This window comes from Eutrema salsugineum, unplaced genomic scaffold (genome assembly GCF_000478725.1).
Source record: "Eutrema salsugineum unplaced genomic scaffold, Eutsalg1_0 scaffold_12, whole genome shotgun sequence".
Lineage (NCBI taxonomy): Eukaryota > Viridiplantae > Streptophyta > Magnoliopsida > Brassicales > Brassicaceae > Eutrema > Eutrema salsugineum.
Window position 1 is genome coordinate 6782272 of NW_006256895.1, and position 15018 is coordinate 6797289.

A 15018-nucleotide genomic window follows, 5' to 3' on the forward strand; every position below is an offset into this window, starting at 1 on the left:
ATTTTAGGCAGGCATCGACATACACATCTAGGACGTCTTTTATCCTCACTTTTACCACTCTTCGTCGTCCTAGATGACCAGTTTATCTTTATCTGGTACCATACCCTAAACCCAAACCCTTGTTTTCAATCCTCATGCATTCTCTCTTTAGTTTATATCAGCAGATATGTGCAAAAACGTCGGAGAGAAGAGGAGCGACGCAGTTTTCAATCACTCACAAAGGAGACTGAATGGAATTGGGAAGGAAGAGTATCAGAAACCTCATGAAGCTTTACAAGACAGATATTAACTGGTAATTCCGTGCTCTCTAAGACTCTATATCTAAAGGTGTTCCCTTTCTTTAAAAAAAAAAAAAAAACAATTTTGAAAAGAGAAAGGGAAACAAAAAGCCTAATGAGTCTTAGATTGTCAAAATTTGTGGAGCAATAAGCAACCATTATTCGTTTAAGGAACTATGGTTTTGAAAGATTTACAAAAATCTAAGTCTGGGAGAGTTAGGAGAGAACCTGAGGAACAAGACCAGGAATCTATGGCAAGAAGAAAGTGACTGAAAACTGTGGATACCAACAGCTTCACTCTCTCTTGTGGTTTTGCATAATATCTTGAATTCTCCAGATCTTCAGGTAACCCGTAAACACTTTAAGCCTTACCCCTAGAATAACCTTTTTGACACCTAGCCTAGATTGACTTGTGATATGTTCATAATTTACATCATTTAAGTTACATAATTCATTCTAAATCATGTTTTATTCCATGCATTTTAGGTCCTTAGGGTTTGTTTTAGAACTTAGAAGATGCATTAGGTCCCAATGAGTCTTTGCATGTTTTGAGTGTTTATCAGGTGCATTTGGAGCTGAAAAGATGGATCCAGGAGGTGGAATGGTGGTCAAGGCTTGAAAAAGGGTGAAATGTGGTCTTTGGAGGTTATCGGCCATTCTCGCTGACCAGGAAGGTTTTCTCGGCCATTTTCGCGTACCAGGGAGGATTTTATCGGCCATTTTCACTTACCGCGGGCAGACCTTATCGGCCAAAACGCGTACCGGCCATTGAATCTCTCGGCCAAAATCTTCGGGTGCAGACACGTTTCCGAAATCGCCTGTCCGGGGAACCTTCCGGTCCGATTCAGATGTCGGGTGCTTCATAGAAGTTGGAAAGAATTGAATCACGGATTCATAGCAACTGGAATCATGGAATTCGGACGCGTGAGCAGAGAGTTAAGCTCGTCGGAAGAAACCCTTGTCTCGCTGATGTTTTGAACCAAGCCGATAAGCTCTGAAGAATGCGAAGGACGGTGCACTTCCAGGCCGATTAAGTTTCCGGGGCCTTCATAAGAATCAGAGACATTTGAGTCCTCTTTCCAGAACATCCAAGATCATCCAGTTCGGAGCTATGAGCAGTAAGATACGGTCTCCGGAATGGACATATGTATAGACGGCCCTCTCTGATCGTGTAAATGCATTGCGAAGATGAGCCCTCAAGGAAGATTTCCATTTCCCAAGCACCGAAGCTTCCTTCACAAAAGTTGGAGATAAATGAGTCCTCTGTCTTCTGCAACCGGAATCACTCAATTCGGACAAGTCTCCAGGAAGTTACACTCTCCGGAATGCGAGATTGTCCAGACAGCCCAAAATGACTAAGTTAAACATGCCGCGACGGAATGCCACAGTCCACACTTGGCCGTGGCAACTTTTGCACACCCTCGGTGAATGACGCGATCTTCATGCCACGGTCTACACTTGACCGTGGCAAACACACACTTGGATGAGAAGAACTTTGCAACCATTCGGCGGAAGACACGGCCTAAATGGCACGGGCTGAATGCCACGGTCTGGGACTTGACCGTGACAAATGAAAAATTGGCTGGAGACAACTTTTACACAGCTTCGAGTTTTGACACGGTTTCAATGCCACGGTCTGAGACTTGACCGTTGCAAACAAATACTTGGCTGGGAAGGATTTCACATGCATACGGGTTTTGACACGGTCTGAATGCCACGGTCTGGGGGCTTGACCGTGGCAACTTTTACACATCTTCGGGGCTTGACACGAGGACATTGCCACGGGAAGAAGGTAAGGCCGTGGCAAAACGAAAGTGGAACCCGCAACATTTGGACAATGCCGCGGTTTGGTTGCCACGGGAAGAAGCTAAAGCCGTGGCAAAATGAAGATGAAATGTGCAGTGTTCGGGGTTTGACACGAGGAGTTTGCCACGGGAAACAACCAGACCGTGGCAAGAGAAAGGAAAAGAGACATAGTTCGGGGTTTGCCACGGTCTGAAGACACGGCCAAACCAAGACCGCGGCAAAGAGGAAGCATTCTCGAGTCGTAGACACGGGCACGTGACACGGTCAAAGAGGCGCGATCAAAAATTTGAATTCCAGTTGACCGTACGGACGTTGACCGGTCAACAGACGCGCCAAGCCAGCTGTTCCCCACCTCTCCTTCTTCTTCATCGAGAGTTTGCTCTTTTCTCTCCATTCTTAAGCTTTAAACCTTCATATCTCTCTCGTTGCTGCATCAAATTGAGTGATTCCAACTGCATTGAACTCGTAATCCTGTCTAGTTTCTTGCTGATGATTCGTTTTTCACTCGAAACTTGAAGATTCCAAGGTATTTAGTCTGTTAAAACTCACCTTTTCCACGCTTTAGTGTACTGTTCATGAACAGAAAAACAAATGGAATCGATTTTAATGAGCTTCTTGATACCTTGGAATCATTTTGTGAGTATTGTGCAAGTAGAATGGATAGGAATTTCATGGATCTTGCTTGAGAATAACCTGTCCTTGGAATTTTTGAGAAATATTTCTTGAAATTCATCAAGTGTATCGATTTTTTTTAGAATTGTGTTTCAAGCTGAACTCTTTGTGTGCATTGCTTCTTGCTATTGCTTTGAGTTTACTGAGTTTTAAATCAGCTTAAAATACATTCTTGACAAGAGAAATCGATTTGTTCCACACATGAGCTTGGTGAATTTTAGAAAATTTTTGTTGTTCTCTTGCTTTGGTGCTTACAGCTGTTTGAGAAAATGCAGATGGGAGGAACAAAAAGAACAGCAGCCATGGATAAAGCCAAAAAGGAGAAAGCTGGAGCTTCAGAGGATAAGATTATGCCTTTTGGGTACAAAGTTTTCAAGAAGCAGAAAAGGCAAAGAAAGCCAAAGGATCCAGCTGAGGAGAAAGCAAAGAAGGTTGCTGCACCAAAGAAGACAAAGGCCTCTACATCAAAAACTTCTGGTAACGAGTTGGCATTGGTTGAGGTCGTTCACAGGGCAGGAAAAGAGGTGGCTGTGGTTGAGGATGAAGAAGGAACAGAGAGTGACCCTGAAACAGCATTGAAGCGGGTTAAGAAAGCAAAGTCAAGTTCTGAGGACAGAGAACCAACTTTTGATGACTACTTTGCTATGTTCAGGGGTGCAAAAGTGCAGCAAACCAAGTTCCCTGATATGGAGCTGCTGAGGAAGATGGGAATTCTTGAAGAGGTTCAGCTCATATTCAACAACATGGGGTTTGGTGGATTCTTTGAAATGAGAGATGTGGCTCATGATGGTGTTACACAAGAGTTTCTTGCATCCCTTCAAGTTTGTGGGTATGGCCCAAGAGATGAAAGAATCAAAGAGGGCAATGGTCTTGGGCACATAGAGTTCACAATAGATGGTGCACAACACCATGTAAGCTTCAAGGAACTTGATGAGATCTTTTCTTTTCCAAGACCTGCACAGGAACAGACAGTGAAGTTCACATACCCTGACCACATGATTACTGACTTGTGGGATACAATTGCTTTTGGGAGCTTCAGAGGAGGAATATGCAAGAGTTCATGGATAAGAAACCCAGCAATCCGCTATGCTCACAAGGTGCTTTGCAAAATGATCTTTACCAAGCACAATGATGGAGTGGTGCATCTAGCTGACATGGAGCTACTGGTTATGGGTCTTCATCCTCTCATCAGTCACTTGAAGAGCAAGAGAGAGTTTCGCCTCCCACACTACATCCCATCTAGTGGTGCATTCTTAGTGCGCCAAATGCTGATTTACAAGGACATAGCTTGGAGTGAGGGTAAAAGAAAGAAGCTCACTAAGTTGCACAATGGATTGCTAGTGACAAAGATTCTGAAAGCAAGAGGTTTTGTCTTTGATGATGTTGAGGTCAGGACTGAGTTGATTGATGAAGCTACCCTCACCAAGGTTGGGTTTTTAAAAGCGAGCAATGGTGAAAACTTCTTGTACACCTTCAAGCTCTTACAAGATGAAAAGGTTCATGTTCTGTTGCCACACCCAGCCATCACCACTCTCACAGAAAGGCACAATGTCTCTTTTATTGTCCTAAAATATCAGCTCTACAACCCAGCCATTCACTCTCAAATTCCCAAATGCAAGAAGACCGCTAGTTCTAAGGGTAAAGAGCCAGTTGAAGAGCAAAGCACTACAACCGGTTGTGAGTATGAAGAGACAAGAGATTTTGAGAGGAGGATGGGAGCAGGAAGATATCACTTTGATCCTTACTTTTGGGGTGGGCCTGATTATCACACAAGGAAGCTGTATACCAGAGTTAACACCCTTCAGAAATGGTGCAAATGGCAGGACAAAACAATCAAAAAGATAGTTGACTGTGTTAGGCAGCTTAAGAAGAAAGTTAAGAAGCTCACAGCTCCAGCCACCTCACTCAAACGAGATACAAGAGAAGAGGTGGGAGAAAGCTCAGCTGCCAATGACCTTGTGCTACCACCAGGAAAAGAAGATTGGGTGAACCCGGCCACAGCGTTCCAACCAGACTCACCTGAGAGCAGTCCACCTAGATACTCAACTCCATCATGTTCCACCTCCAACTCATCCCACTACTTGGGATCAGACCTCAGCGATTGAGGTAAAACACTCAAAACCTTGTAAATAGCATGTAGATTCTCTTTTCTTTTGCATTTTACTTGTTTACTTTGTTTTAACTCCTTTCTCATGCTTCTATAACACAAGAGACTGTGTTATTTAAGTGTGGGGGAGGAGTTTCTTCCTTTACTAATCATGTTTTCTTTTTTCTTATTTTACACTTTGAGTCTTGAGTCACATTCTAGTTGCATATACATGTAGTCTCATCTGAGTGCATATAAAAACCAAAAAAATGGAAAAATCTGAAAAATTTACACAAAAAAAAAATGATCATGTAGTTGCATTCTCATTTTTAGGATTGAGTCTAGATTGCATATGCATGTAGGTTGCATCTTGCAAGGAGTAATGATAGGTTTCCTAGAGAGTGCATCACTTTGAGAAATTGAACTAAATATGCTTGTGAATCTTTTTCTATGCTTGCAAAGTCTGAAACGATCTGAATCTGAGAAGCAAGTTTGAATTGAACTCAACTCTAATTAAGTGAGAACCTTGAACTTGACTTGAAAATATCTTGTGATGCATTTTTTGAAAAAGCTTGTGGATACCGATATACATACTTGAGCTAGAACCATTGTTTTTACCACTCTTTTTCTTTAGCTCAAGTAGCTGAATCCACATCATGGATCAGTTCCCTCACCTTGAACCCATCCTTCTTTCAAGCCAATGTTTGTGTGTGAATTGAAAGGCCACCTTGGATCAAACTTAGCAGAAAGTGTTAGGTTTAGAGCGACAAGGGCAGGTCTCATTGAGTGCTGTGTTCCAACATCAAGGAACTGAGAGTTTTGGCGAGAAATAAGTGTGGGGGAAAAGACTTGTTGGTGAGTGGAAAAAGGTGAGATGAGTGGGAAAGAGAGAGTGGAAATAGCTAGGGGAATGAAAGAAAAAGAAATCAGTCTTGGTGTTTTGAGAAAGTGAGCTCTGGTTTGTTGAAAAGAAAGAGTCTAGCCTCTAAGTAAAAAGGAAAGAAGCCAAAACGCTCAAATGTTTTGAAAAGAAAGAAAGAAGAGGCTAGAGGTTGTAAAAGAAAAAGAGCTGTGTAAAGTTTGAGTTCCAAGACTTGAGAGTGAAAGTGAAAAGTAAATCCCCTAGTGAGAGGAAAATGAGAGTGAAAAGTGAGGATTTTTGAGCAAGTGAGGAAGCTTTGAGTAGAGGGTGGGGTGTGATGAGTCTTTGCCCTTGTATGCATAGGTTGCTTTTTACCTTTAGCATTCTGCCAAAGTTTGATCATTCATAGAGAGATCCCTTTGCTACATTAAACCCACTTGAACACTGATGAGATTATTTTAATCTCATAGCCTCTCCCTAGCCAAGCCAGTTTGTTTAAGCATTGCATCATGAGATCCACCTGATAAAAGCTTAATAAATGTGAAAGAGTTGAGAGAGAGAAGAACTTGTGGAGATTCCTTGCTGAGTTGATATATATCTGAGTATGACTTTGCATTGCATAATTGAGCATGAACTTGAATTCTCATTGTGATCACTTCCCTCAAAAAGGAAATGTGAACTACCATGCATTCAACCTCTTTCTCTCATTTGTTCTTGTTTGCTTGAGGACAAGCAAAGGACAACTGTGGGGGAGTTGATATGTTCATAATTTACATCATTTAAGTTGCATAATTCATTCTAAATCATGTTTTATTCCATGCATTTTAGGTCCTTAGGGTTTGTTTTAGAACTTAGGAGATGCATTAGGTCCCAATGAGTCTTTGCATGTTTTTAGTGTATATCAGGTGCATTTGGAGCTGAAAAGATGGATCCAGGAGGTGGAATGGTGGTCAAGGCTTGAAAAAGGGTGCAATGAGGTCTTTGGAGGTTATCGGCCATTCTCGCTGACCAGGAAGGTTTTCTCGGCCATTTTCGCGTACCAGGGAGGATTTTATCGGCCATTTTCACTTACCGCGGGCAGACCTTATCGGCCAAAACGCGTATCGGCCATTGAATCTCTCGGCCAAAATCTCCGGGTGTAGACACGTTTCCGAAATCGCCTGTCCGGGGAACCTTCAGGTCCGATTCAGATGTCGGGTGCTTCATAGAAGTTGGAGAGCATTGGATCACGGATTCATAGCAACTGGAATCATGGAATTCGGACGCGTGAGCAGAGAGTTAAGCTCGTCGGAAGAAACCCTTGTCTCGCTGATGTTTTGAACCAAGCCGATAAGCTCTGAAAAATGCGAAGGACGGTGCACTTCCAGACCGATTCAGTTTCCGGGGCCTTCATGAGAATCCGAGCCATTTGAGTCCTCTTTCCAGAACATCCAAGATCATCCAGTTCGAAACTATGAGCAGGAAGATACGGTCTCCAGAATGGACATATATATAGACGGCCCTCTCTGATCGTGTAAATGCATTGCGAAGATGAGCCCTCCAGGAAGCCTTCCACTTCCCAAGCACCGAAGCTCCCTTCACAAAAGTTGGAGATAAATGAGTCCTCTGTCTTCTGCAACCAGAATCACTCAATTCTGACAAGTCTCCAGGAAGTTACACTCTCCGGAATGCGAGATTGTCCAGACAGCCCAAAATGACTAAGTTAAACATGCCGCGATGGAATGCCACGGTCCACACTTGGCCGTGGCAACTTTTGCACACCCTCGGTGAATGACGCGATCTTCATGCCACGGTCTACACTTGACCGTGACAAACACACACTTGGCTGAGAAGAACTTTGCAACCATTCGGCGGAAGACACGGCCTAAATGCCACGGTCTGAGGCTTGACCGTGGCAACTTCTTGCAACCTTCGGCGACTGGCACGGGCTGAATGCCACGGTCTGGTACTTGACCGTGGCAAATGAAAAATTGGCTGGAGACAACTTTTACACCGCTTCGAGTTTTGACACGGTTTCAATGCCACGGTCTGAGACTTGACCGTGGCAAACAAATACTTGGCTGGGAAGGATTTCACATGCATACGGGTTTTGACATGGTCTGAATGCCACGGTCTGGGGGCTTGACCGTGGCAACTTTTACACATCTTCGGCGTTTGACACGGTGACTTGCCACGGGTTTCAGACGAAGCTTGATCAGACCGTGGCATCAAATGGAACCAAGAACACAAGTGAAGGCTTTGACACGGACAGGATTGCCACGGTCACACCAGACCGTGGCAAACCCATACTTGCCCATCAAGGCCGGGTCAGTACCCGGTTTGTTCCGGGTTGACCCGGTTCGCCCAAGTCTTCTATATAAGGTTTTTAGACCTAATTTGTGAGAAACCTTTAATCTACTTTTAGTTTCCTTTCCCCTTTTGTGAAAAACAACTTGTCACACCTTGATTTGAGAGTTTAATATCGATTTGAAGAGTCCTTTTATCTTGTTACATCATTTCTTATCATCAAATCACACATCTAATCATGATTAACAACAGATCTTGCAAAGGATCTAGTGTATTAATCATGATTAGTGAGTAAATCCCATATTAAGGTCTTAGATATGTAGATTAGGGTGCTTAGGTGGTAGATTAGTGAGCTTAGGGGTTAGATCATGCATATTCCATTCTCTACAACTTGTTCTCTATGCTAGATCCATACAAATCATATGTGGTCTAGATTCTGGGCATTTCATACACCAAAAGTGTTTGATGAAATGCCTGAACCAAAGTTGTTAGAGGTTTAAGTATTATTCATCATGGGAATGATTGCTTACATGCTTAAATGACAGATTAAACTGGTTGTTAATGCTTGCTGATTCATGTTTCACTAATGATGATTAGGTTAGAAAATGATTTGGCAAAGAAGTTAATACCTTCATGAGAGGATTAGCTTAATCAATGATGTTTATGTTGAATGGCTTGCTTGATCATAAAATTCATTAGCTCATTAGTTTATCACTGAAAGCACCCTAATCCACTATCATGTCTAAGACCTTTCTCATCATCATTCATACATTCTCATCAATTGTCGTTGTTTAGTTCTTGTTTAGTCATTGCCATTAGTCTTTAATCCTGTTTAAGTTTGTAGTTGTCTTTAGTTAACCAAAATCACTCTTGTTTGCTTGAATTAAGAACTTGATCACATAGTTTAGTGTCTAACACCACATCTGGATTGATAAACCTCTTTTTGCTACTTTGACAAGGGGATTGATAGCCCTGAGACCCTAAAAAGTCTTGTCTATCACCTTGCCTAGACTTTCTTTGATGAGAACCACCGAGATTTTTAATGAATGTTAAGAGCTAGTTGACTGGAAGTTAGATCCTAGTGCATAGATTTCCGCATGATGCATACTGATTGATTTTGGTCTAGAAGTTTGGTCTGAGATTTTGTTTAGTTCCTGCGTTTTCAAACCTCTCGCCGAGATTTAGCCTTTGTTTTGTTTGAGGACAAGCAAAAGACTAAGTCTGGGGGAGTTGATAACACCAAATTTTGACCCCTTTTATGGATCACTTTAATATGTTTTACAGGTGTTTTTACTCCATTTCCAAAGGTTTTCAAAGGTTTTCTATGTTTTTGGATTTTAAAAGACTTTTCAGGTAATTTGGGATAAAGAGGCACAAATTGGATCAAAAAGACTCTTTTGGATAAATGCAGACCGTCAGAACTCTCATGGAGAGACGAAGACCTTCTCACCGTCTGATCACCCTCAAAATTGGAAAACTTATAGAAGAATCAACCAGCTTTCAAATGCACTTGGTTTGGAGACATTCCAACGGTTGGATCTCAAGATATTCCATTAGCCCCGGAGCCACTCGAAGACGGCCAGCAAGTCACGCGACCGTGGCCAGCAGCCCATTTCTCGGGGTCACAAGCCTCCCGACTGCGGCCAACCACCTATTTCCCACGGTCACGTCACTCCCGACCGCGGCCGTCAAACTCCGAACTAAAGCCCATATTTCTGAAGCCCAAAGTCATTCTCAGCCTCAATTCCGGAACCCTAGAGACCATGGAGTATTGAAGACTATAAATACTTGTCATTTAGGTCGTTTTTAGACAGAACCCTTCATACTTTACAGAAACCCTTTTTCCTTTAGCCGTTTTTATGCGATTTTTGTAGAAGATTGTTCAAGTCCGAGTTCTTCAATAGAGAAGCTTTCTTCATCTCTTTTCTTTACTGTTTTTGATTACTTTTATTAAAACAAATGATGATGTCGACCTCAGCCTTGTCTGAGTAGATCCTGAGTTGGGCTTAGGGTTCCCGAAAGGGGCTCTCATAATCGATTAAGACATCTAGGTTTATAGATCTGGGATTTCAACTTTGTTCTCTGTTTATTCTTGTTCTTATTGCATGTATGCTTGATTGATCACCTAGTATCTGATTTCAGTGTTGCGAAAGTTTTCATTAAGTATCAGCCCTAGAATGAAACAGGTGATTTTTCCGTAGGAGTGGAAACCTACCTGCGGTGAGATCGTGAGTATTGACGAGTCTTGTGCAGCTCTTGCGTTCTCTCCCTTCCAGGGCCAGAGTGGAAACCTACTGGTCAGGGTTGCGAGAAACAGTTGGTTATGATCACGACAATGACGTAGTCATACCGCCGTACTCTAGCTCTAGAACCCATATATCGTTATCCGTCAATCCCAATCTATCTACCTTAGTGTTAAAACCGATTATGATCCCTTAGAGTTCCCAAAAGCTCAGCGTTTTAGTTTACAATTCCATCGATTTTTACTTGCTTTCTTAGACCTGCATTTCAATTTCCTTAGTTCATTATTTACTTGCTTTATTTACCTTTCATGCGATATTTTACTTGCCTTATTAGTCTTTCATTCGATATTTGCTTATTCTAATTGCATTTCATTCAATTTTCTTACCTGCTTTTTAGGATAGATTTATTTGTTTTCTTTTGTTTTAGTTTAATTCGCAAGTAAAACAACCAACCTTTAAAACCAATTTAGTCTAGACATAAAGTTAAAAACCATAGAAGAATACCAGGCACACAAATCTCTGTGGATTCGATCCCTAAATACTGCAACTGATCAGCTGTGCACTTGCGGCTTTCATTTGTTTTGTTAAGGGTAAAACTTGTTCCCTCACGCAGTTGATACGACCATCAAGTTTTTGGCGCCGTTGCCGGGGATTTGTTTCGCTGCCTTTTGCTATTTTTCTTGTTTTAACTTCTGTTTTTCTAGACACCTGATCTCTAGTTCTTTCTTAAAGTTTTTCTGAACTATCTTTCCCTTCTTTTTTTTTCTCTGAATTGCATAAATACCAGGCGTAGACCTGCAGGAGACATTCCAATTCTAGACGAGATCCCGAGTTGGGCTTAGGGTTCCCGAAAGGGGCTCTCATAATCGATTAATACATCTAGGTTTATAGATCTGGGATTTCGACCTGTTCTCTGTTTATTCATGTTCTTATTGCATGTATGCTTGATTGATCACCTAGTATGTGATCTAGATAGTTAGTGTTGCGAAAGTTTTCATTAAGTATCAGCCCTAGAATGAAACAGGCGATTTTTCCGTAGGAGTGGAAACCTACCTGTGGCGAGATCGTGAGTATTAACGAGTCTTGTGCAGCTCTTGCGTTCTCTCCCTTCCAGGGCCAGAGTGGAAACCTACTGGTCAGGGTTGCGAAAAACAGTTGGTTATGATCACGACAGTGACGTAGTCATACCGCTGTACTCTAGCTCTAGAACCCTATATATCGATATCCGTCAATCTCAATCTATCTACCCTAGTGTCGAAATCGATTATGATCCCTTAGAGTTCTCAAAAGCTCAGCGTTTTTAGCCATAGTTTATAAACCAATCGATTTTTACTTGTTTATTTAGATCTGCATTTCAATTGCCTTAGTTCGATATTTTACTTGCTTTACTTGCTTTCTATTCGATTTTTCTACTTGCTTTTTAGGATAAATTTATTTGCTTTCTTTAAGTTTTAGTTTAATTCGTGATAAACAACCAACCTTTAAAACCAATCTAGTCTAGACATAAAGTTAAAAACCGTAGAAGAATACCAGGCACACAAATCTCTGTGGATTCGATCCCTAAATACTACAACTGATTACCTGTGCACTTGCGGCTTTCATTTGTTTTTGTTAAGGGTAAAACTTGTTCCCTCACGCAGTTGACACGACATCAAGATTGACGCCTGAACCTCTCATAAAGGACTCTGAAACCGAGCATGAGAGAAGACGAGTCATTCCGGTTAAGGTACCCAAACGCTTGCCTGAGCAAAGACTCAAAAAGTCTAAGGATCCAGGGCGTTTCTCATTCATCTGTTCAATCTTTGGAATTGAATTTCCAGATTGTTTATGTGATTCTGGTGCTAATGTGAATGTCATGTCAAAAGCTGTTGCTGAGAAACTTGGTATAGGCACATTTTTCCCATCTCCGGTAAGGATAATCTTTGGTGATTCATCTCTAAAGAGAACAGAAGGAATGATCCAGGACTTGCCACTGATCATTGGAAACAAAACAATCCCAGCAAATTTTCAAGTTTTGGAGATGGACAAGGACAAAGACAGACCTTTGATATTTGGTCGCCCATTCTTAGCCACTATAGGTGCTGTTATTGACCATGAAAATCGCTGTTTAGTTTTCTTAAATGTGGACAGGAAAAAGTTCTATTAGACCACACCAGACCCAGCTCCAATTCAAAAAGACAAGGACAAGGAGAAGGAGATGGAGGAAAAGAAGGAACTAAAAGCACTTGCATCTAGGCAATTTGGGAATATCAAGATAGTGGTGCCACCAGACATCAGCAAGGAAAAGGAGAAAAATCTTGAAGGGATTGTTGAGAAGACAAAATATGTCCTCAAGGATACAAAAATCTTTAAGCAAGGATTAGAGATTGTGATTCAAGATGAAGGAAATCCAAAGTTCAGGCTAAGAAAGACCCCAAGGAATCTTAATTCAAGGGATCCTATCTCTTCTTCTCAATCCTAATCCTGCCAAGAGTTTAGCTAAAAGACTTTAAACAAAAGCGCTTAATGGGAGGCAACCCATTTGGTATGATTTTCTTTTCTTTCTATTTATTTTCTATTTTATTTGTTTTCTTTTTACGCATTTGAGGCTTTCATAAAACCCAGAAAAATCAAAAACATTAAAAAAAATCAGAACATACAAAAAGACAGGATGAGAAAGCAGGAAAACGAGAGAAACCGGGAGTTCCCGCTGCACACTTCACCGTGGCCGTGATCAATCCAGCCGTGGCCGACCCATCATTTACCGCAGCCCGCATCACTTCAGCCGCGGCCCGACTCGTCCTTACCGCGGGTGCGCGCATTCCACCCGCGGATTCCACCCGCGGCCGACCCCCGTTTTGCTCCCTGGCGAGTTTTCCCTGTTTCCCATAAACCGGAACTTCAATTCCCCGTTTTATTACGAGATTTAACTGCAAAGTTCCCGAAGCATAATTCTGTGTTAAACACGCCAGGTAAGTCTTCTAAACTTTTAAAAATAAAATTTTTCTTAGGAAAAATACCTTTTTAAAAGAAAAGAGGATATAAAAGATCAAAAAGGTCTTTTCTCTTCATCTTCCCCAACAAGCTTGGATAGACCATAGAGATTTGAAATTTTCGAAAATCTGAAATTTGAGACTTTGAGTAAATCGAAATTTGGAGATCTGTTTGGTTCAGCTTTGCAAATCTGGATTGTTTGGTTCTTGTTGATAGAAAACTAGATTAGATTACATGTGAGTGAGCATAAACAACATCCTGATTTAGAAATCTCATGTGTTGAATATCAGTATATCGAACTTGACCAGAAATTCCCAGATTTTGTAATGTTTGATGCATTTACAGCTTCATCTTCCTGAACCCCTCGACTACCAAATTGAATCGGAGAAAGCACGTGAAGATGGATTGAAGACTCGGGTTATTGCATGTTCTTGACGTGTTCTTCATCTTGACTTTGCTCACGTGCACCCCTCAGCATCAAAACCTCGGCTTCACACCCTCACACACCGAGGTGCTCACCCAACGACCCAAGAAGAGCGTTCAGTACCCGGTTTGTTCCAGGCTGACCCGCAACACTTACCGTTCACTATAAATAGATTTTAGGACCAGAAACCTAATCATCTTTTATCTTATCTTATTTTCTGTCTGTTTTAGCTTTAAGAACTTGCCTCTTTTGTGAAAATTGATTACTCTAATCCGATATCTCGTTTTCACGTAAGAATCTTATTCTTACTCAGTTCTTTTATTCACCAGCATCAAGCTTCTGAGCATGACTAGCTACACGTCTTGCAAAGGACTTAGTGAGCTCGTTATGATTAGTGAGCACTCCACTTAAGAGGCGTTAGATAGGTAGATTAGGGTGTTTCCAAGATAGATTAGTGAGTTTAGGGTCCTAGCTTACATGTTTCATTCCTTAGCCATTCATGTACTCTAAGCTGGATCCAAGCACATCACTTGCGGTTCAGATCTGAGACTTTCCTTGCATCAAAAGTGTTTGAGGAAATGTCTGAACCAATCGGCTAAGGGTTTAAGAGTCTTTCATCGCGAGAGTGATAGTTTGTTCTCTTAAACGACTTATTGAACTGAATCTTAAAGCTGACTGATTCATGCTTCTCAAAAGGGATTTTGGTATGAAAGTGGATCAGTTTAGATGTTTCATACCTTCATGAGAGGATTATCATACTTTGAGTTCATGTTAAATGAAAATGTTTGCTAATATTGATTCATGAACTCGCTAGTTTAGCTTGGAGACACCCGAGTCCTTTATCCTGTCTAAAGCGTCTGCCTTTATCATCTATTATCATCATCCGATCATCTGCTTGTTTACTTGTTATCATTTGCATCTCCATCTAGTCTAAATATCATCGCTTGCTTCATTTTCATGTTTATTTGCTTGTTAAGTAGATTAGTTACCAAAAACTCTTGCTTGATCATCTTGACTTAAGATTACAAGTAACATAGATTAGTGCCTCTCCACAAGTTTGGTTTGATAACCCCTTGTACTACAAGACAGGGGATTGATAACCTTTATAAAGAGCTAATAAACTCTTAGTTATCAATTGGCGCCGTTGCCAACTTGTGGGAGCATTAGTCTCTTATTTGTTCTTGAGATCAAGACTTTACTTTCTTTTGTTTTACTAACTCTTTTACAAGTTCTGGCTTTGCTTTGAGTTGCATGAAAACCAGGTCTCGTAGCACAGAACCACCTCTCCCTTATGACAACAACATCAACAGAATCGAAAGGAGAGCACGCAAGAGAGAAAGGCACTTTGAACGGCTCGGAATGGTAGAAAAGCAAAGGATTGAGCAGCA